The sequence below is a fragment of the Schistocerca gregaria genome, chromosome 1 (assembly GCF_023897955.1).
Source record: "Schistocerca gregaria isolate iqSchGreg1 chromosome 1, iqSchGreg1.2, whole genome shotgun sequence".
NCBI lineage: Eukaryota > Metazoa > Arthropoda > Insecta > Orthoptera > Acrididae > Schistocerca > Schistocerca gregaria.
The window spans coordinates 182,656,633-182,681,332 of record NC_064920.1 but is presented as its reverse complement, the minus strand read 5'-3'; positions in this window follow the sequence as shown (position 1 = coordinate 182,681,332).

Genomic DNA, 24,700 nt, shown 5'->3' with positions numbered 1-24,700 from the left:
ACAGAGCAATTTTAAGTGGAATGCCCACTTAATCGTGAGTCAGGCAGATGCCAGACTGAAATTCATTGGAAGAATCCTCACTGTAGTCCATCAACAAAAGAAGTAGCTTACAAAACACTTGTTCAACCACTACTCAAATGTACTTGTCAGTACAGAATCTCTGCCAGATAGAACTGCTAGAGGAAACAGAGGAGTTCCAAAGAAGAGAAACAGGGTTTGTTACAGATTCACTTAGTACATGTGAAAGCATCATGGAGATGCTCAGTCAACTCCAGTGGCAGATTCTGCAAAAGAGGTGTTGTGCATCACGATATGGTCTAGTGTTAAAGTTCAGATAGCATGCATTCTTAGGAGAGTCAGCCAATATATTTCTTTCTCCTATGTGTGTCTTGTGAAAAGACCACCAAGAAAAAATTAGAGAGAGATTCGAGCCCACACAAAGGCTTACCAGCAGTCATCAGACTGGAACAAGAAAGAGGGAAGTTTTTGCGTTATTTATTTTTTAATGGTTTTTGGACAAATCTATACAACAAGCCACTAAAGCATTTAAAAGTGTAAGAGCCTGAACCTGTTATAAGGAAACATGTGATCCAAGAATCATCACAGCAACAATTATCAGTTATGTTCATTTAATCTGAAATTAAGTCAAATCTTAAGAAAATTAAAAGACATTCATTAATATAAAAACAGTGTTCACACAAATCATAATTATTTACTATGTTATAATGTAAAAAATGCATTTCTTATATTATTATTATTTGTCCTTCTGCTTCAAAATCATACAGGAGTTTGCGGCAACCATTGATCACATGAAACATTATCTTCAAGTATGACTTGCAGACTGATCAAGGACTGTTCGTATGTTTGTATTTACACAGTTCTCTCCTTGTATGATCACGCTTTGTGTATAAGTGCCACAGTTACAATGATCAGTCAGAACATTATGACCAGTAACCTATTATTGATATAAACCCATTCAGGATAGCTACATCACCTGGCAAGAAATGACTGCTGGTCAGACACACAAACAGTGCGTGTAGTATCAGTGAGCATGCTGGCCGTGTGTAGAATGGGGAAGGCATGCTATCTATCTGAATTTGACTGAGAGCAGAGTGTGAGGGCCTGGAGGCTCAACACAAGCATTTTGGAAACTGCACGACTTGTCAGGTGCTCCAGGAGTGGTATGGTGAATGTCTTAAACAAATGACAAAACCAAGGTGAATCCACATCCAGACATTGTGGGGTGGGGTGGCCACACCTGATTACAGATGTTGAACGTTGTAGGCTGTGTAGACTGGTAAAACAGGACAGGTGGTGAACTGTGGCAGAACTAACATCAGCCTTTAATGCTGGGCAGAGTACAAGTGCATCTGAACACACAGTGCACTGAACAATCCTAATGATGGGCCTCAGCAGCTGATGTCCTACACATGTGCCAATGACAACAGCTGAAGTGGGCACATAACCATTGATGCTGACACTGATGCAGTGGCAGATCTTTGCATGGTCTGATGAATTCCGATACTTTCTGATAGGAGGGTGCAAATCCATGTCTTCCATGGGAACAGCTCGTTGGTACCAGTACTGCATGATGGAGACGAGCTGGTTGTGGCTCCATTATGCTCTGGGGAACATTCACGCCAGCACCCATGGGTCCAGTGGAGCTTCTGCAAGGCACCATGATGGCCATGAATAATCGTACACTGGTTGCAGACCATATCCACCTCTTCGCGATGTTCATGTTTCCCAGTGGTAGTGACATTTTTCAACAAGATAATGCGCCATATCACAAGGCGAGGAGAGCGAAGGAGTGGTTCAAGGAACATAGTGGCAAGTTCCAATTGATGTGCTGGTCCCCCAGCTTGCCAGTTCTGAACCCGATCGAATACATCCGGATTGTGATTGAATGTGGCATCAGAGCTCATCGTTCCCTGCTGCTCCCCAGAATGTATGGCAATTAGATGACGTGTATACAGATGTGGTGCCATCTCCCTCCAGTGACCTCATCATGATGCGTTGCCGCTGTTATACACGCCAAATATGAACATACCATGTATTAGGAATGTGATCATAATATTCTGGCTGATAAATGTATTTAATAAAAGTGTTCTTCGATGTACATTGTGTTGGTGATTGTTATTCCTTCCCTAAATAAGTAAAGGAAGAGAATTACCACCTTGGTGACCTCTGACTCATTTTTGCCTTTCCACTCATTACTTCAGTGACTGCATTTTGTGTGCATGCTACAAACAATGAGCCATACACCATACGACACAACAAATCCCGTATTCCCTCATCTTGTTTCACCTGTGATCTGTGAATCTAAAGTGCAGCACCTGGCTCTCATCACTCTTAAGATGGAACAGGAACATTACCTTCCTCACAAAACATATATAGCCCCTCTAAACTATCCAGGCCCACAGTGGTGAACCAAGTGCATTGTCTGATGTATTTCCACAAGGTCATGCTGATCTCATCACTCCACATGTTTCACAAACTGACGAGGGCCACCTGTCGGGTAGACCGTTCGCCTGGTGCAAGTCTTTCGATTTGACGCCATTTCAGCAAGTTGTGCGTCGATGGGGATAAAATGATGATGGTTAGGACAACACAACACCCAGACCCTGAGCGGAGAAAATCTCTGACCCAGCCGGGAATCGAACCCGGGTCCTTTGGATTGACAGTCTGTCGCGTGACCACTCAGCGACCGGGGACAGACACTGCATGGATAATATGCAGCATACATCACTGTCAGCACCCAGCAGCCACCAGACTGGAAGTAATTACACTGAACATGTCACAAAAGGTATTGTTCATTGTCTTTTCTCATATACTACTCATCTCCAGTTATCACCTTTCACAGCCGTAGCTATACCACCCCCAACAATTTGCAATGCATTTGCACCACATGGTCTCTCTCCAACCCCCCTCCACCCCACCCCGATGCATTTGACTACGACGGCCATTGTTGCCACAAAGACAATGGGTACAATCAAGATTTCGTTCTCAGTGCCTTGTCTGCCTTGTAGCCTCAAGATGCATTGGTTCAATTTTCTCCAATGTAAAATTTTCTCACCAGCACAGCAGGTTCCCTAAAGTCCCCCCCCCCCCCCCCCCCCCAGATTGAAAGACAACTCTCAGACGTGCTTCAGTTTGGTTGACAACCTTTTCAACCTGCACAGCATCATGTATGAGGAGTCATGCTTTATCTGCTTGCTTGGTGAGCCATCTACATGATCATTCAGACTTGAATAATTATCTCATTCACAGCCCGCCTATTCTCCAGAAATACTCAGCTACCTTAGCATCAATAATCAAGCATCTGTCGCGCCCTCTTTCTGAAGTTGTTCACCATTTTTTCCATGAAGACAGCTTGGGTTTGCAGACCACCCCAACTCTGGTGTCAGCTATGGGCATTGGTTGATGTGAAGTTTTGAAGTTTGTGTTTCACATATTATGGCTCCTCGAGCTATCATATGACCTGCAACTTAGCTCCTTTCTCATGCTTATATTCTGGGTGTCTACACTGTTGCCTTGCAGACCAGGCTTATGGCATCCTATGTCTTAGGCACCTGCTCACAAAGCCTGATAGGCTTGTGGAAGACAGTCACCCCCCCCCCCCCTCCGTCCCTCCCTCCACATCGCCCAGCTGGCAGAGGACATGCGAGAGCAAGCAAGACACTTCAGTGGACACTCAGTCAGCTGATGGCAACCTTCACACACTACTTGCACCTACCACTCAAATGTTATGGAACACTGCTGAGGCCTATTCCAAGCACTTGTCTAACTCATCACGGAATCCAGTAGATGTCGTGCAGGCAGCACGGAGTATCCCCCACCCCATGTATCACCTTTGTTCTTTCCACCTTACCTTCAGCAATGCTGCACAGAACTGGTGACCTCCCTACACATTCCCAAAATCTGCTCATGGACCAGTTTATTCACTCTGTTCCATGCCACTTCCACAGAGAACCTTACAAAACAACAGTTGGCAAACACCTGTTCCACTTCTGGCAGCCATCTCTACATGGTGGACCAAATATTGGACACAAGATCTCTTACTGATAGAAGCATGGAAGCTAGCATCATTCTTATTGCATTAGACCCCACTGGCACATCACCAACCGAGATAACCATATGTGTGGCTAATAGCTCTAGTATCAGTGTCCTCAGTGCTGCAGAGCTAGAGCTTGAGCTTCACCTTGGTCTCCATTTTTGTTTCCTACGGACTCTCCACGTCACAAATATGGACAATCTCATATGGCACACAGACTTCATTAAACATTTTCGGTTATGACCTAATATCCAGTTGGCCTCAGTGCTCCAACACGTATCTGGCTCCCTGGACTCGTTTGGTACTACTCCCTTTTTCCCTTCTAAGGAGACTTTCCTTAACAGTCCCTCCAAGTGATCCAATCTAATGGCTCTACTCTCCACTTCATTGGTCAAGTTTTCACTTGACGGCACTGCTTCTGATATTGTACGAACACTGAGCGCTGTGCTTCACCAGCTGATTGATGCAGCATCTGTGCGGCTGGTACGAGCTCATCAGACACTACGTCAACTCTCTGTTTAGCATTCATCACACCCCAACAGCACTTCAGCAGCCATGTGTACACCTCTTCCGGGGCCACCTGCTGCACAAGACTCCTAGGTCAGTGACACTTTGTTCTCCAGTGATTCCTCCCAGTGCATCTCTCCTCTTGGACCACCCCTTGACATTGTTTCTGAAGGTTCATATGGTGAATGTCTAGGCACAGTTACCAACAGCACTTGTCACAGAATCAATACTATTGAGGGACCATGTTTACGGCACAAGCTCGCCACGTCAATCCTTAAAAGCTGCACCACGCTACAGCAGCTGTTGGTGAACTTCTTGATGCAGGTCTTACATGCCCATCAGATAGGATTTAGTCTTCCCCCGTACACACATTCCAAAAGAAAGACAGTTCATTTCATCTCAGTGGGGACTACAGGGATTTGAACTCTCACATTATTACAGACAATTATTTGAGCCCACACATTCAGGACTTCCTCCAACTGCTCAATGGCGCACTTTTGTTCAGTGTACTTGATTGCCACAAAGGTCACCACCAAAATCCCATGTTCAAGGATGACATCCCCAAGAATGCTCCCCCTTGGAAACCCAGACATCTTTTGTGGTTACTTGTGTAATGCACACAGGGCTCCGACGTATTACAGCCTCTCTTTTCGCTCCTGCACTGCATTCCCTTCCCAATATCCACTCATTCCCATCCTAGCTCTTCCCCTTCCTCTTTCTCCATCAGTCTTTTTCTTTAGAACGAGCTGGCTGTTCCCTCAGTTCTGGTATTCCTTTATGTTTATGTCGTGCATTTGCACTCTCCCTTTCTTTGTTTGGCTTTTTCTTGTCCCTCTTGAGGTTTGATCTCCCTTTATGGTTTGTTACCCTGGTGTGAGCCACTTGGTGAAGAACTTCCTCCCTAGTTGACAAATTGCCTATTGGCTTCTGTCTCGGGTTCTTCGTCCAACTTTCATCTGATGATTTTACTGACGTTTCGCAAGCACGAGTGGCTGGCATTGTCAAAGCTTCACCTTCCATTGCTGATAAGGGTTCTCTGAAGAACAGATGGCAAATTTGTGTTAAATATTAAAAATAAATTTTTGTTTACTTGTAGCTAAACTGTTGCACTCTGTGTTTGACCAGTCAGAGAACTGTTTCAAGGACTCTGTAGCAGCTAATGAGGTAATGTGAGTAACTAATATATTTAAGTTCAGAACAGTATTCCTTCTATGAATCACAATGGAAGTCAGGAAATTATCATCAACATATGACAAAAGTGGTAATGACAGATTTTGTTACCATTCAGTAACACTCAATAGTAAAGAAGGCTTGCAGTTGGACTGTTCCCCCTTTGTTGGGCACAAATTTACTCTGTGCCAAGAGTGTACACATGGTGTTACATGAATAAACTCTTCAATGGAAAACTCACACTGTAGTTCAGAACATGATCAGTTCAATAGAGGTCAGTGTGAAGAGAATAGTAACTTATTTGTGTGTGTAGAGACAGTTTTGCTGTAACTCCATAAAATTTGAGAGACAGCATTGATGTCAGTGTAGCTGAAGTCTTTTGAGAAATGACCATATCATCCTCAGAATTTATTGAGGATGTGATGCCCAACTACAATCAATCAATCACATCTAATTAAAGTTTGTTTTGGAATGCATACGTGTAAGAGAGAACAGTGCTAGGAATTTTTAAATATTGACATGATCTCTCTATATTCAGGTGAATGTTCTCTATAAATAATGCACTTGAAAGTACTATGGAAGGAGGCATGTGAAAATTTTGTGTTATGTAATGAATAATTTGTGATCTGTTCTTCAAACATTATCAGTATTTGTGGATTATAATATTAGCTGTCAACAACTCAGGGAATATATTGATAATAGCACCTATTGTTACAGAAATGAAAACCTTTGCATGCAATACAATTTATAAAATAATTTATGAGTTACATTTCATAAAGCAATGAATTAGTGAGCAGTAAAACACTTTTGTTGTGTATGGTGTGCAAGTCTTACACAATGGAATGAGAGTTAAAACAAAAGTAAGTGATTGATACAGAACAATGTCAATATGACTAAATGCTTCGTTACCCAATCAGACTATATGTATCTGGCGCGCGAACGTCCGAGGGCTTCTCTGTGTTTATTTTTAGTGCGGTTCTCCTCTTCCTACCTGCAACAGTCATTTTCTGCAGTACGGGAAGCCAGGATCCGTTTACCTTAAGGCTTTCCTCTTTCTTGTTGAAGCTATTCTCATGTTTTTGTATTTCTAGTTTCTCTCAACATGCAGGTGTGATAATGCTCCTCTACAGCCAGAACTTCCATGTTGGCGAATTTTATTACGTGTTCAGTCTCACTCAGTGCATGCTCTGCCACGGCCGAGTTCTCCATCTGCCCCAACCTGCAAAGTTGCTTAAGTTCTTTGATCCTGGTGTTGACTAATCATCCAGTCATTCTGACATAAACTTTTCCGCGTGTGTGGTATGCGGTATATTCCCGACTCTTTGATCTTCCCTGTCAGTTTGAAAATCATCTTTACACTGTGTTTGCACAATATATGGCTGATTCTATTTGTCATATCCGACATTTCTTTTTCTGATTTCTTGCTTTGCTGAGCGTTTGGCTCTGCTACACTTCTTATATAATTTGTGGAGTAGCCATTGCTTCTCAGAACACTTTCCAGGTATTGCATTTCACATCTGAGGTGCTGCGGCTCACATATTCATCCTGCTTGTGTTACTAGCATATTAATCATGCCTATTTTCTGGCTTGGGTGGTGGTTTGATAGTTTGTGCAGGTATCAGCCCGTGTGTGTCGGTTTTCCATACACGCTGTGTCCCAAGTTTTTGCTATTCCTTGTGTCCAGCACATCTAGAAATGGCAGTTTTTTGTCCTTTTCTACTTCCATGGTAAATTTTATGTTGGCATGGAGGCTGTTAAAGCGTCTTAGGAAGTCACCGAGTCGTTCTTCACCATGGCACCATGAAAGTATCAATGATATATCTGTACCACACTTAAAGTTTAAAAGTCGCCAAGTACTGTGCCTGTGCTTCAAAATGTTCCATGAAGAAGTTGGCCACCACTGGACTAAGGGAACTACCCATGGCGACGCCTTCCAGCTGTTCATAGAAATTGCCATTCCAAGTGAAATAGCTCACGATGAGACATGCATGAAACAGCTTTGTGATGTCTTGCAGGGAAATGGAACTGATGTTCTCCAGAGCGTCACTGAGTGGCAGTTTCGTAAACAAAAAAACATCATCAAAGCTGACCAGAATGTCGTTTGGTGCAAGTTTCAGTTTCTTCAGTGAAGCTTTGACAATGCCAACCACTCCTGCTGGTGAAACATCGGTAAAATCATCAGATGAACATCAACCGAAGAACCCGAGACAGAAGCCAATAGGCAGCTTGTCAACAAGTGGCCACGAAAGACTTAACAATTTTGTATTCCTTCCTAATGTCTCCATTTTGTGTTCCTCCTCCCTCCCTCCATCCATCTTTCCCCATTCTTTCTCCATTGTAGCCTCCACCCCATATACGGCTAGATCACCATCACAGTAGCCAGTCCATGTGGTGGTGCTATTATGTACCCATCTGGCTCCTTTTGTGAGCCTCCGGTGCTGTCTGTACATTGGTCTGCATAGACGTTGTTAGTTCCTAGGTTCCTCTTCAAATGACAATAGAAGTGGTAGCTGTTTGGATCCATTCAAATTCTCAGGTAACAGTATCAATCTTTACCTCCCTCCAGACTGTGCTCCTCTACTTTCTTCTCTTCTTGCCCTCCTTTGACAGATCCTGCCACACTTTTGTCTCCTTAGGGTTTTTAATGGCTATAACTCTCTGTGGGTTAGTACTGTGACCACTGACCGGGGCAGTGTTCTTGAAGACCTGCTGGCAGGTCTTGATCTCTGTCTCCTCAACACTGGAGCTCCCACACACTTTAGTGTGGCACAAGGCACTTTCCTGGACATTGATCTTTTCATCTGTGGCCCTGGATTCCTTCCCTCCATTCAGTGGGAAGTTCATGATAATTTTTGTGATAGCAATCATTTTCTGACCACCTCATCTTTTCTTCAGCATCACTTGTCGGGGTGCCCTTCCATGTAGGCCTTTACTAATGTTGATGATTTTTTGGGTGCCATCCAAACTGCTCTACCACACAACAGCATCGATGAGTCCATATAAAGTTTGACTGGCAACTGCTTCAGAGATTCCCTCTTCCTTGGGCTTTCCCTGACAGAAGAACGCCCCTTGGTGGCGCCCCAAAATTGTTGTGGGTTTTAAAAGTCCGCCATCATGCACTCCAAAGGGCATCAGTCTCTCGACCACTGTCTGGCCTTTAAATGGCTTTATGTCCAGGCCTGTTATGTAATTAAATGCTAGAAACAATATGTTGCTGCTAGGGCTGCATACTCCCTTTCACAGGTATGGGCAAAGATCAGGTGCATTTCAACTTCCCTGAATGCTGTTATCATTTCCTGTTGCTTGGAGCCTTATTAGGCTAACAAGTGGGAATTTGCAGCACTCTTACTCTCTGCCCTGACACAGCTCCTAGATTAAACCTGATGCACAACCAAATGCTTCAGCACTTATTGGGTCCTAGCAAAGGTCATATACTTGCACTTTTGCTAGCAAAGTTCATATACCTGCCCTTTTCAATTGATTCTGGAGTGAGGGGAAATTCCATTTCCAATGGCAAGAAATTGTCATTATTCTAGTTTTGAAATTGGGTAAACCACCACTTCAGGTGGATGGCTATCATCCCATCATTTTAATCAATGCCCTCTGCAAGTTACTTCAACATATGGTGAATCAAAGGCTATATAGTATCGTTTAATTTCAGGTCTTTTTGGCTTTGACCCAAGGTGGTTTTTGCTGATGCCATTCTGTTGCAGATAATGTAGTCCACTTGGAGTCTGCTATCCAAACAGCTTTTGCCTGGCATCAACAACTTGTTGCAGTCTTCTTTGATCTTCATAACGCTTATGATACCACATGCACCACCACATCCTTGCCACCTTACATGAGTGGAGCCTCCATGGTCAACTCATAATTATTATCCAGAACTTTCCTTCATGTTGCGTTTTTCAGGTACAGGTTGGCACCTCCTGTAGCACCTCCAATATGCAGAAAATGGGTTCTGTTTTTACTGTCCCTCTCTTTTGAGTGACAATCAATGGTTTGGTGGTGGCTGTGGTGCTCTCCTCTCTTTGTGTGGTGATGACTTTTGCATTTATTTTTGTTCATCCATAGTGGACACAGTCGAATACAGGCTGCAGGGAGCAATATACAGAGTGCAATCTCGAGCTCTTACTCATGGATGTCAAGACCTGCCTTATGCATTTCTGTTTACACCATATAGTGCATCCCCATCTGGATCTGTAACTTGATGTCCAGCTGCTCACCCTGTAGTGGACTGCTTTTGTTTTTTGAGATGGATCTTTGATGTCCGTCAGTTGAAATGGCTTCCCCATCTCAGTCAACCAAAGCAAATATGTTGGTTGCACCTGTGCTCTTCCATGCCTCAGCAATACGAAATGGGGTACAGTCTGCTCTACTGTGCTGCTCTTCTACAAAGTATTGGTCCAATCCCGTCTAGATATGGCTTGGCGTCACCTCTGACATTAGAGATACTGGACCCGATACACCATTGTGAGCTATGACTGGCAGCTGAAACTTTATGCACTAGCCTCATGAATAGCCTCCCAGTAGAGGTAGGTGTTCCATCGTTGTGGTTTTTGTGCCAACAACAGTGGATCGCATGTGCGTCACACATCTGATGCTCCTCTGAGCACTGGAACTACCGTCTCCTCTTTCCAGATGGAGGGAGCCTTCTGTAATGGCATCCCAGGTATTTGGCTATGATCAGCATCTGCATCCAGTTCCTTTTCTTTCAGAACTCCAGCTTTCCCTTCTACAACCTCTTCTCTGAACCCACTCACATACACCTCCATGATGCAGCTTCTGTCCATAGCTCTGTCTTGACCTATCACAAGGTCTGAAAAACTCAGCTCTGCCTGAGGCTTCCCACCACCAATTCTTCTTCATTCAGGTCGTGTTTGGCTTTCAGAAGTAATGTATTCTGATGGGCTGATGGTTGCCATCACACTGGCTTTGCTTACATTCATGCAGGAAGTGATGAACTCACAGTATTTCCATTGCAAAGATGGTAGCTATTTCTTGTGCTCTTGAGCATATCCATTCCTGCACTGGTGCATTATTTCTCAGCTGTAGCGACTCCTCGAGCAGTTTGCAAGCTCTTGACCAGTGTTACTCTCACATCCCTTGATGCTGACTCTCCAGGAATTCCTTTTTGCCCTCAAACACCGTGGACACTCAGTAGTCTTTGTCTGGATCCCAGGTTGTGTTGGGATTCTGCGGAATTAACTTGTTGACAGGCTGGCCAAATTAGCTACTGGCAAGCTTCCTTTTGAGATTGGTATTCCAGAACCAGACCTTTGATCGGTATTATGCCATCAAGTCCTAGGAATTTTGAAAACGGACTGGCATCCTCTGACTTCACAGAGAAAACTACGGCTGATAAAGAAGACCAGAATTTGTTGAGGTCCTCAATGCAGGTCTCTTGCAAGGACTCCATTGGCTCTGCGTCAGTCGTACTTGGTAACTCATGGTCATCTCCTCTGTTGTGAGGATCCACACTACTGTCATGGTGACCCTTTGAAGGGCATCCACATTTTGCTGGACTGTCCTTAACTAGCTGCCCTGCAGTGGACTCTTGATCCTCCTGACTCACCTCAGTGGCTGATCTGGCTCTACTGTTTAATCTCAAAGGTTTTTTTATCACTATCTCTAAGAGAGAGCACCTCAGCCGTGTCGACTCATTTAGGCATTGGCAGGTTGCCCTGTTGCCTCCTCTACCCCAGCTGGGCAGTTTTCCTGTGCTTTTCTCGCCCTGTACATCTCACTAATCTTTACTGTGCATTGTTTTGTGGAGTGCTTGTGGTAAGTGGGGGGGGGGTATGTCCCCCATTGCAGTTTCTGCTTTGAGGGTGAGGGCCTACAGCTGCTCCCTGTATGGGGCATCTTGTCCATTTTTCTTCCTTTCCCAATTCTGTTCTTCCCTGTTCCTGTATCTCTAGGCTTTGTTTATCTTTGGTAGACCTTGGAATTTTCTTTCCTTGGGTTTTGCACACAAGGCCCTTCTTTGGTGTGTAGCCCTGACTTGCCTGTTCCAGGTAGGAGGCAGTGATAACTGCTGGTTTTGTCCCTTTAATCCTTAAATGAAGCAACATAAGACGGCTCCAATTACCACTTCTGGACTACTTGAATACTGTTTCATACCATATGGTCTCCAACATGGGGCCAAGGCTTGGCAGCAGTTTATTGTTCACCTCCTGTTCACATATGTCTATTTGGAAGACATCTTGATATTCTCCCCTCCCCAAGGCACACAAACAAAATTAGACACAAGTCCAGGACACACTCCAGAAGAGTGCTGCTAAAATTAATAATGAGAAGTCTCAACTATCTCTCGACAGTGTAACGTTTCTTCACTATAGAGTATTGGTTGAAGACATCTGTCTGACATCCAACTGCATTGAGTTTATCTATCATCAGACTATTGTGAATTACAAAGATTTCTGGGAATTATAAACGTCTACCATTGTCACCTCCCATATGGTACCTCCATCCAGGTGCTGCTCACTAATGCCGTGATCAGTAGAAACACTTCAGGCACAAGAAAAGTTCTTTGGACTGATGGCATGATCCAAGTGTTTGAGGCCCTCAAGTCTCCTGCCACCCATGCTGTGAAGCTGTCACTGTTGACGTCCACATCTCCATGACTGCCGATGTGAGAAACACATCAATAGGCATATTTTTGCAAAAGCCTATCATAAATATTACTGAACCTCTCTGCTTTTCTCCAAGAAAGTCTCCTGCACAACACAACTGGTCTGTGTTTGACAGCAAACTCCTCGTGGTCTGCGAGGCAATGACAATTTAGAGACTGTATCAAAGGGTGCGAGTTTATTATATTTATCGACCATTGGCCACTTGCAGGTGCTATCTGCAACCCAGGCAAAGACATCCCTCTCCAATGCATGTGGCACATGGACTTAATCAGCCAGTATTTGACATACATACACTACATGCGCAGTTCTGACAATGTTGTCACCAATTACCTGTCCAGTGTGAACATTATCATGTCCCTCATTGACATGAATGAGATGGGCTGCCAGCGAACTGATGAGATTGAGGTGTCAGACATACTAAAGGGCACAAAATGCACACACTAACTCATGAACCATGCTAACTACATGATTAAGCAACCCACATCGTATGTAACACTTTGACTGATACTCTCTGACCAGTAGTATCACCCCCTCTCCAACAAGCAGTTTTCAACTCCCTACACTCTCTCACTTACCCAGGCATCAAGACCATTATAAAGTCAAGTCAGACACATATACAGTCCCTAAAGGAAAGTTCCACATCCACAAAGGATGCCTACATCATATACACACCGACACTTTTGGCCCTCTCCTACCCTCGCAGGGCTTTCTGTTTTTACTCTGTCACTGATCAGGTCGCAACATAGGTCAATACTGTTCCTCTGTTCAGTATTACAGCTGACTCAGTCACCCATGCCTCATCACTCCTGGGTTTCTCGTTTTGGTGGCCCTTCTTCTGTAACCACCAACCAAGACTGCCAGTTCAAATCTTCATTGTTCTCCAAACTTTGTGAACTGTGCAGTATTGACAAGTTCCACACAACTGCTTACTACCCACAGAGCAACAGCCTCATGGAGCATTGGCACCACACCCTTAAGATGGCACTCTTGTCAGAAGCACTACCACGGATCCTCCTAAGAATATGCACTGCCCACAAAGAGGACTTAAGGACGCCACTTGCTGACATCCTCTGCTGCAAACAAATCATCCTCCTGGCCGAGTTTGTCGAATGCTCCCACCACCCGAAGAAGAATGAGTTTCCCAATCTAGAGGATCCAATTTATCAACATATTTTGCAAATCCATACTCCTCTGCCAAAACTACATTCCCTACCATGAGTCTACATTTACAAGATCTTGCATCCTGCAGTTATGTTATGCTTTGCAACGACTCTGTCCATGCATCCCTCAGGCCCTCATGATGTCCTCTAACACATTGGACAGAACATGCTGGACGTTCTACCAAACAGAAAATGCCAAACAGTCTCAAGAAATAGGGTAAGGCTAGCCTGGTCATTAACAGACTATCTACAGCTCTCTGTTCTCAAAGCTTCACTGGATAGTTGACAACATCCCTCCACAAGACGCAGTGCTTGGAATATGCAACAAGTTCAACACTCAGTGTTACATCCTCCTTCCAACTCTTGTGCCCCCTCTTAATACAGTGTTGTCTGCCCCTGGTAGCCGAATGGTCAGCATGACAGAATGACATATCTAACGGCCCGGGTTTGATTCCCGGCTGGGTCAGAGATTTTCTCCACTCAAGGACTGGGTGTTGTGTTGTCCGTATCATCATCATTTCATCCCCATCAACAAGCAAGTCACCAAAGTGGCATCGTCAACTCAAAAGACTTGCACCAGGCGAACGGTCTACTCAATGGGTACCATTGATGTCACAGATATCAACCTGGATGCCTTCTCCATTGTGATATGAGACGGCACTGTCTTCATTTTTGCTGTCCTTCTGTTGAAGCAACACAACAGCTATTGAAGTCCTTTAAGCTCCTACCAGATGCTAGGCAGGGTCTCATAGAGGCCAAAATCTTGGAAAATGACATTCTTTCTGTTGTCATACCTCTCTCCACTTGATGAACTTCCCCACTCCTACGCTGGATGACACCTTCACCCACCTACATGTGTTTAAGATTTCATTGCAGACAGAATCTCCATTCTTCCCCTGTGCTCCACGCTAACATAGTGGCCTGTAGCTACTATCGACCACACGAATTATCGTCTTTTGAGTTTGACTTGTAGACTCTTTAGAGAAGAATTTTTGATAGTCTGTATGGACGGGGACATCTGCGAATGCACTGTGCAATCACTGCAATGAGAGATTAGCTACCACTGCAGCATAGTGTCTCCCCTTAGTTTTGCAAGACCATGTAACAGAGCAATATGGAGCTATCCTACTGGTTCTGATACCACTCCTGACATTAATCTTTTTTTCCTTAACGTAATACCATTTTGTTAACAGCATGTATTTGACAGTTTCACATAACAGCTAACTTCTTATTCATGCTTTACTTCATTGGAAATCATTATTTACTAGTTAGTTTTCATACTACTAAAGGTAACAGTACATTTGGTTCTCCTGAAAACATTTTATTTAAAATAATTTTCATGATTTACAGTTCATTCAGAACGCGTATTTTTATTTCCGAAGCGAAGCAGTGTAGTTTTGTAGCCCATATTTTTCTGATCCCAAAAATGCATAGTTCCACTATAATAACTTATTAGTTTGTTAATTATTCACTTTGGAAAATCCTGCATAAGTAGAAAGCATTGTCATAAAAGATTACTGATGATTTTACATTTTTTTCTGATTCTTCATATCATTGTTAAATACACTTGCTCTTTTGCCTAGTATAATTTTGTTAACTTTTATGTCAGTATTGAAATATATTTTCAAATGTTCATTTTTAGTCTTACACATGTACAGAAGTACGTACCTCATACAGTGAGGCAGGTAATCAGATGATAACATTCATTTCATAGTCATATTGTTATCAGTAAGTGCCCTACAGTTAAACAATAAAACATCTTTGTGCTGCTATCGATCACCATGAGGTAGCTACCAAAATGTAAACTTCATACAATAACTAACTTGACAGATATCAATCATTTGTTAACATCATGTAATTAGTCAGTCCATCTATATCTCACTAAACGTTAATTAGAAATGTCTTGTAGCACGTAAATACTTTTGGATTAAAAAAAAAAAAAAAAAAAAAAAAAAAAAAAAAAAAAAAAAAAAAAAAAAAAAAAAAAAAAGAAGTGTTGAGTTGTCGAAAGTCCTATTGGCAGTGTAATGCTTCTGCTTTTTGCTGAGTGGTCATCTTTAATCCAAAAGTATTAGCAGTTAAGTGGTTCATGTTCAGTCATCAAAATGTTAATTACTGCATGATTTAGCCACAAAAACGCACAGTTACTGTTTGAATAGTGTGAATGTATGTCTGCAGCTGCCATTAGTTAGTTGTGTCGTGTAGTGCTTATGAATGAAACTGCTTATTTGGTTTATATTCTGAAACTATTATTTGTGACAAAGCTGATAATAAGACAGTGACATTGGTTACAAATAAACAAGAAGAAATTCCAGTGTGCTGTACATTACTTGCCACATGTCATAATATACTTTCACAACAGAAACATTATAAACACAGAGTGCCAATACAGTTACAGATTGCAGAATACAAAGTGAGAGAAATTACAACAGGTGCAAGTTTTCATACCTTCAGAACCTCCTCCTAGTCCACTTGGTACGTAGGAGATCAGATGGAACTTTATAGTATATCACTAAACCAGTATGTCCTGTTAGTCTGCTGTTCGCTTTCAGCTGGAGCACAATGGTGGTCTTATTTACACAGAAAAAAACCTGATGTGTTTCTATAATGTGGTATACTAAATTATTTTTGGCGTTATTGGCATTGTAGCTGAATGTGGATCTGATAAAATAATGGTTGTTTTTTCTTTTGCTTATTTAAGTCCCTCTGAAATCACTGCAGTGATCAGAATCAGTGTGGATGCTACTTCAGGAAGCTTGAATTTGCTCTTCTATTACTCATGCCATTTACAAATGCACTTCCTGCACCGTCTTTTGTTTAGATCCATCCATATAAATCTGTTTTGATAATGGCCATGCTGCTAAATTGTCAGCTAAAATTTTCACTTTCAGTATAACCATATGTTGTAGTGTTCAGTGTCACTAAGGTGTTAACATAGAGCACGGTGGAGCAGCTAAAATTTGGGTAAGTGGCGAAGTATTTGTGCAAAGGCAAAGCAAGAAAAAAAAATTGCTAAGGTTCTATTTTCTTGTTTAACCAATACTTGTCTACATAGTATTTAATAATGAGTTGTGTGATCTTTGTTAATAGACTGCCCTGTAAAATCTGGAAATGTTTCAACAGGAACTGGATTGCAATTTATTTTCTATGTAGTTCCAACGGCGTTTCATTTGCTTCCACTAGCAAAGCATTAGTTATAGTTGATATGAATGCTCCAATAGAGAGACTGATGGCTACTTACTGGCTTCTCTACGCTATTTTGTGTTTATGAATAATAGAAAATGCATTTGTAGTCTTATTAGATATTCTCTGGTCTGCTCCTTAACAAACATCTGTCACAGTGCAAATCATATTTGTGACACCTTCACATTTTTTAATTACATGCTTAATGTGATGCAACAATGTTAGCATATGAACAATCTAAAGCTTGCAAAAGGTGGGTCAGAGCATTTTACTTTTTTACCTTGTTCATGTGTTTGGAAAAACTGGAAAAACAAGTTTTACCAACCAAATTGGTTTTTGCTAAACTTTCTGTTGTCAAAAAACTAACTTTTAATTTTTTTTCAAAAATCTCAGTTTTATACACTCCTAGTGCTTTGGCATCTGTCTCCTTTTTAAAAGAGCACAAAATTCTCTTCAAATTTGATTGTTATAACTCTTTTTTTCTGCACCCAGTACCAAGGGAATGAAAGTTTGTCAAAACTTTGTGCAAAATGCCAAGTTTTTGACCACTTTGGTTTCAGTTTCCGTTTAAATAGAAATGTTGTGTTATACATTGGAACTGAACATCTCACTTTGTGTCATGACCAGCATACTGCCCACTACCAAAGTTTGGTCACCTTGTTTGATTTCCCCCCTTGAAAGTAATTTTATAATCTCTATCAGCAGTGGTGTTGTCAGAGCAAAGAATGTTAATTGTTGCATGTGTCACAAAAAGCAAGGAAAATGTGTGAAAAGAAGAGTTGGTGACAATTTTGAGAATGTAAAGTTCCATAGAAAAGATAATGTTGTGACTCTCCTTTCCATGGTCAACAGTGTAATGTTACTCTTGCTGATCTTTTAACTCCTCTGCAAAGGTTTTTTTTTTTTTATTATTTAATGAAACAAGTGAAGAAGAATTAAAAGCTTTTCCCGAAATATGGACTTCTTCCTTACACGATGTCTCTATTCTCAGAAAAAAGTTAGCACCAAGAAACAAAATCTTTATTCTAAAATAACTTTGTTCCAGTGAAGGATGTGAACTCAGCTGTACTGAATGTCAAAAAAATTATTGTTGGAATGTACATTATACACAAAACTAACTTGGCCTCAAAATGGTTCCTGCAGATCAGTAGCCCAAAGATATGTTTCTTACCTGCAACACCATTCTGGATCTCAATTTTCTATTGTATTTGATGGATACCTGTGTGAGGGAGAGCACTGTAGCACTAAATTGCTCAGAGGATTCATAGGTCTAGAAAATATCCTTCAGTTGGAGTTAAATCAGAGATGGCAAACCATCCCTCTGGACAAGTTTCGGAACAACATATTAAACAAGAATTGCTTGATCATGCTTCTTAAGAAGGAATTTTGTGAGTGTAGCACTGAGATGAACCGCACAAGGAGGTGCTAAAATTATGATGGCAACATCTGCCATTTCATGATCTGATGATTTTGGAAGTGTGGCCATAGTGGGTGAAGAAGTTGACCTTCTTGTGCTTATTACTGGTTTAGGGGAAGACGTCAAAAACTTATTTTTTCTAAAGCAAGGAAGAGGAAGTGCAGTAGACAAATGGTTTTGTACTCAATCTTACAAGGTCAACAGTGAACACATTCTGTTCGCTTATGCTGCTAGTAGGTACGATACAACGTAAGCTTCTTTCAGTCAAGGAAAACTGAAGTTTTGTAAAATTATAAAAGAATGTGAACACCTAAACTGAGCACTTAACATGTTCAAGACACCAGACACTGTACGTGAAGAAATAATAACAGGTCTGAACAGTCTGCTATTGTATTGTATAGAGAAGTTGTCAGCAGTTCCCAGACACTAGACAATTTGCAGTATCAGCTATTTGCCAAGTCTGCCACAAAAGGCAAACTGAGTCTTGCAAAGCTGCCATCCACAAAAGATGCTATGCAACTCTATTCATTACAGGGTTACCAGAAAGTCTAAAGTTGGATGGGAAACTGAACCTTTCTGAGAGATGCACCTGGACTCGCAGTAACCAAGGTCTGATGCCTGTTGTAGTGAGATCAAACACCAGAGTCATTTCTTCACATTGTTATGTGCTCATGTAAGTTGATGAGCTGTGGCACAGTGTGCTTCAGCAGAAAAGTAGGTTCCATTTTTTCCATTTGTAAGAACTACAGTGAATTCAACTGTGTGTGTGTGTGTGTGTGTGTGTGTGTGTGTGTGCGCGCGCGCGTGCGCCAGAATTTTCATATGAAGAAAATGAGGAGCAAGTAGATTTTATCAAAATTATTGAGGAAACAGACATCAGAATCAATAAACTTGAAGAGGCTGACTCAATCACAATAAATGGATGCCCAGGAACCACCTGACTGGATGTGTAGTTGAATACTGCAAACTGAACTGTTTAATTTCAATTTCAATATGTGCAACATAATATGTCATTTGTTGCTGCGATATAAACAGAAACTGAAATAATAGCATTAAAAAACTAAGTATTATGCCATTTTGCACAAAAAAAAAAAACTGATGCGCCCTTGTCAATGGTTCCAGAAAAAAAGAGAATGAATGAAAAAAATAAAATATTCTACACCTCATTTTGCAAGTTATATCCACTATTACCAGAGGAAGGAGTACATAGAGGATCTATATAACGGTAATGAACTTGAGAGCAATATTATGGAAATAGAAGAGGACGTAGATGAAGATGAATAAGGAAATACGATGCTGCACAAAGAATTTGACAGAGCACTGAAAGACGTAAGTCAAAACAAGGCCCCGTGAGTAGACAACATTCCATGAGAACTACTGATAGCCTTGGGAGAGCCAGCCATGACAAAACTCTTCCATCTGGTGCACAAGATGTATTAGACAGAAATACCCTCAGACTTCAAGAAGAATATAATTCCAGTCCCAAAGAAAGCAGGTGTTGACAGGTGTGAAAATTATCAAACTATCAGTTTAGTAAGTCATGGTTGCAAAATACTACCAGACGAATGGAAAAACTGGTTGAAGGTAACCTCGGGGTAGATCAGTTTGGATTCCAAAGATATGTTGGAACATGTGAGGCAATACTGACCTTACGACTTATCTTCGAAGAAAGATTTAGGAAGGGCAAACCTATGTTTCTAGCATTTGTAGACTTAGAGAAAGCTGTTGACAATGTTGACTGACATACTCTCAAATTCTGAAGTTGGCAGGGGTAAAATATAGGGAGCGAAAGGCTATTTACAATTTGTACAGAGACCATATGGCAGTTATAAGAGTTGAGGTGCATAAAAGGGTAGCAGTGGTTGGGAAGGCAGTGAGACAGGGTTGTAGCCTCTCCCTGATCTTATTCTATCTGTATATTGAATAAGCAGTAAAGGAAACAAAAGAAAAAGTCGGAGTAGGAATTAAAATCCATGTAGAAGAAATAAAAACATTGAGGTTCGTTGATGACATTGTAATTCTGTAAGAGACAGCAGAGGACCTGGAAGAGCAGTTGAACAGAATGGTCAATGTCTTGAAAGGAGGATACAAGATGAACATCAACAGAAGCAAAATGATGATAATGGAATGTAGTCGAATTAAATCAGGCGATGCTGAGGGTATTAGATTAGGAAATGAGAAACTTGAAGCAGTAGATGTGTTTTGCTATTTAGGGAGCAAAATAACTGATGATGATCAGAGTAGACAGGACATGAAATGTAGACTGGCAATGGCAAGAAAAGCATTTCTGAAGAAGAGAAATTTGTTAACATCGAGTATAGATTTAAATGTCAGGAAGCCTTTCTGAAGGTATTTGTATGGAGTGTAGCCATGTATGGAAGTGAAACATGGACAATACACAGTTTAGACAAGAAAAGAATAGAAGCTTTCAAAATGTGGTGCTACAGAAGAATGCTAAAGATTACATGGGTGGGTCACATAATTAATGGGGAGGTACTGAACAGAATTGAGGAGAAGAGGAATTTGTGTCACAACTTGACTAGAGGAAGGGATCAGTTGCTTGGACACATTCTGAGGCATCAAGGGACCACCAATTTAGTACTGGAGGGAAGCGTGGAGGGTAAAAATTGTGGCAGAAGACCAAGAGATGAATACACTAAGCAGATTCAGAAGGACATTCTGCATCTATGCTGCCCAGTTAGTGCAGTGTTTATTGTGTTGCTTCAGAATAGTGAAGCTAAAGAGTCTGATTCTGGATCTAGGGGTAATTTTTTTTTAATTTTCTAATTTTATCCTGCATATGATATGATATTTGGCGTGGCTTCTTAATCATTATTTAGCAGTTACAGCAGCTGTTACAGATAGCATGTGCAATTGAAGGCCTGAGATCAAATGCTAGATAATAATCAAAGGTAAGTTCTAAGAGAAATGAGAAAAATGTTTAAAACTACACAAGTCCTGTAATTCATTATACATTTTAGTTAGGTGTGAAAGTATACATGAATAAATACTCTTCTAGCCCATTTAGAAATAATAATAAATGGAGGAAATATATGATAGAAGTACCCTTTTCTTCCACTTAAATGTTTAAGGTATGAAGTACGAGGGTTGACTGAAAAGTAATGACTCCACCTTTGTAACTCTTCAACAGTTGGCAGCATTGGTATGTGGTAGGCACTGGCTTGTTCCATAGCCTCTTCTCTACTGCTCCAAATGGCAGGAAACCTTAGTACTGAATGGTTGTGTTGTTACAGTGTAAAGTATGGAACCCTGCGCAGATGATTGGTCAATGCGATTTAAGCAATGTGCAGTCATTGAATTCTTGACAGCAGAAGGTGTCACCCCAAAGGAGATTCATCAGAGAATGAAAGCAGTTTATGGTGGTTGTGTTGATGTGAGTACTGCACATCATTGGGCGAGTATGTTTAAAGATGTTGAGGCGGGATCATCTGACCTACGTGACAAACAAAGAGTTGGACATCCTGTGACAGCAACCACCGAGTTGCACAAGTGAAATGTTGACAGACTGATTCAGGACAATCGTCGTATCACTCAAAAAGAAATTTCAAGCACCATCAGCATTTCACAAGGGTCTAAAAGGAAATGTTTTCCTGCAGCATGACAATGCCAAACCACACATTTCACATGCCACCACAGCAGAACTTCAGAGACTGAATCTCACCACCTACGGCATCCTTCATACAGTCCAGATTTAGCACCATCTGACTCCCATCTGTTCCTGATAATGGGGACATCATTATGCTTCTGATGAAGCCATTGAGAGGACTGTGAGACTATGGTTGCAGAAACAGTGTGTTGACTTCTTCCATGACGGCTTCAGAAAACTTGTTCATTGTTGGCAGAAATGTATCCAATTGGCTGGTGATTATGTGTAAAAGTGAATATTGGTAATTAAAGATCACATTCTAAGGATTATTTCTGCATTTGATTTATTAAAATATTCCCATCCAAACCCAATTAATGAAGGTGGAGGCATTACTTTTCATTCACCCCTTATAATTAGAATAGGAAAACTCTTTAAATTTTATTAATTATGAGATAATTTATTTTACAATGAAAGTGTGTGACAGACATAACAACTATTAAGTAAAAATATGAATAAAAACAGTCTTTACAACTCATTGTATGATGCCTTACTTTCAGAGATGGAGCTTTTATCCTCACCTTCATATCTCAGATCAGTACACCATTTCATATGCACAGGAGGAATGCACTTCTGTGCTAATTTCATTACATATTTATGCTTATTGTCATTTACAGGCAATAGACCACGTAGAACTCGGCTAAATCTAATACTGAAATATGTTTCATTTTGGAGAGACTGAATTTTGTCTGTGTTAAACTGTTTTGATCAGCAGAAGCAATACCTCTCTGCCTTCATAAACAAATTTTTGATATCTACTTATTCTGAATGTTGGTGTACCATCATTTATTATTTTCTTGAAATGTGGTACCAAGTGTTGCTTGAAATAAATACCATCTCCTGATGTACTTTTACCACAGGAAAATTTTTAGAAGCAGATGGTATTATATCATACCATTCCTGAGAAACAAACACACTCTTTCTTGGGGTTTATCTTTTCAGTCTGTGTGAATGTACAATCACAGGGCATGTACAAAAGTCCACATTCTGGAAAATGGTGACATACGTTGATAAATCTGCCTGAAGTCGCTAGTGTGCTTAAGTATTGCATCTTCAATATATTGGTTTTTTGGCCTGCAAATATGTCAGTAAAAATACACGGTGTTTTCACTTCATGAGGAACATAGCTCTCTATATAATGCCTCAAAATAGAGATAGTCCCATTGGACCCTTCTCCGCAAAGGTTTCATCATACATACCAAGCAATGAAAAACTCAGGATGGAATGTAACAATATTATGAAAAGGAAAGTTGCTACTCACCATATAGTGGAGATGAAGAGTCGCAGATTAGCACAACAAAAAGATTGTCACAAATAAAGCTTTTGGCCAGTAATGCCTGCATCAAAAATTAGCTACAGACACACATGCTCATGCAAACGCAACTCACGCACACAACTGCAGTCTCAGGCAACTGAAACCACACTCCATTTCACAGAGGTTTTAGTTGCCAGAGACTGCAGTCGTGTGTGAGTTGCATTTGCATGAGCATGTAAGTGCCACACGAATTCTTTACAGACGAATGGAAAAACTGATAGAAGCTGACCCAGGGGAAGATCAGTTTGGATTCCGTAGAAATGTTGGAACACGTGAGGCAATACTGACCTTACGACTTATCTTCGAAGAAAGATTAAGGAAAGGTAAACCTACTTTTCTAGCATTTGTAGACTTAGAGAAAGCTTTTGACAATGTTGACTGGAATACTCTCTTTCAAATTCTAAAGGTGGCAGGGGTAAAATACAGGGATCGAAAGGCTATTTACAATTTGTACAGAAACCAGATGGCAGTTATAAGAGTCGAGGGACATGAAAGGGAAGCAGTGGTTGAGAAGGGAGTAAGACAGGGTTGTAGCCTCTCCCCGATGTTATTCAATCTGTATATTGAGCAAGCAGTGAAGGAAACAAAAGAAAAACTCAGAGTAGGTATTAAAATCCATGGAGAAGAAATAAAAACTTTGAGGTTCACCGATGGCATTGCAATTCTGTCAGAGACAGCAAAGGACTTGGAAGAGCAGTTAAAGGGAATGGATAGTGTCTTGAAAGGAGGATATAAGATGAACATCAACAAAAGCAAAATGAGGATAATGGAATGTAGTCAAATTACGGCAGGTGATGCTGAGGGAATTAGATTAGGAAATGAGGCACTTAAAGTAGTAAAGGAGTTTTGCTGTTGGGGGAGCAAAATAACTAATGATGGTCGAAGTAGAGAGGATATAAAATGTAGACTGGCAATGGCAAGGAAAGCGTTTCTGAAGAAGAGAAATTTGTTAACATTGAGTATAGATTAAAGTGTTAGGAAGTCGTTTCTGAAAGTATTTGTATGGAGTGTAGCCATGTATGTGAGTGAAACATGGACGATAAATAGTTTGGACAAGAAGAGAATAGAAGCTTTCGAAATGTGGTGCTACAGAAGAATGCTGAAGATTAGATGAGTAGATCCCATAAATAATGAGGAGGTATTGAATAGAATTGGGGGGGAAGAGGAGTTTGTGGCACAACTTGACTAGAAGAAGGGATCCGTTGGTAGGACATGTTCTGAGGCATCAAGGGATCACAAATTTAGCATTGGAGGGCAGTATGGTGGGTAAAAATCGTAGAGGGAGACCAAGAGATGAATACACTAAGCAGATTCAGAAGGGTGTAGGTTGCAGTAAGTACTGGGAGATGAAGACGCTTGCACAGGATAGAGTAGCATGGAGAGCTGCATCAAACCAGTCTCAGGAGAGAAGACCACAACAACAACAACAACAACAACAACAACAACGATGTAGCTCACAGAGCGTTTCAATTCAAATAATTTGTAATTGGCGGGACTAATGATGTATGTTTTTAATTTGTAATATTTCCCAATTTCTTGCTTCACGTTTCTATATTTACAGCCACAGTATACACACCACATCAGACGGCAAGGCAGAG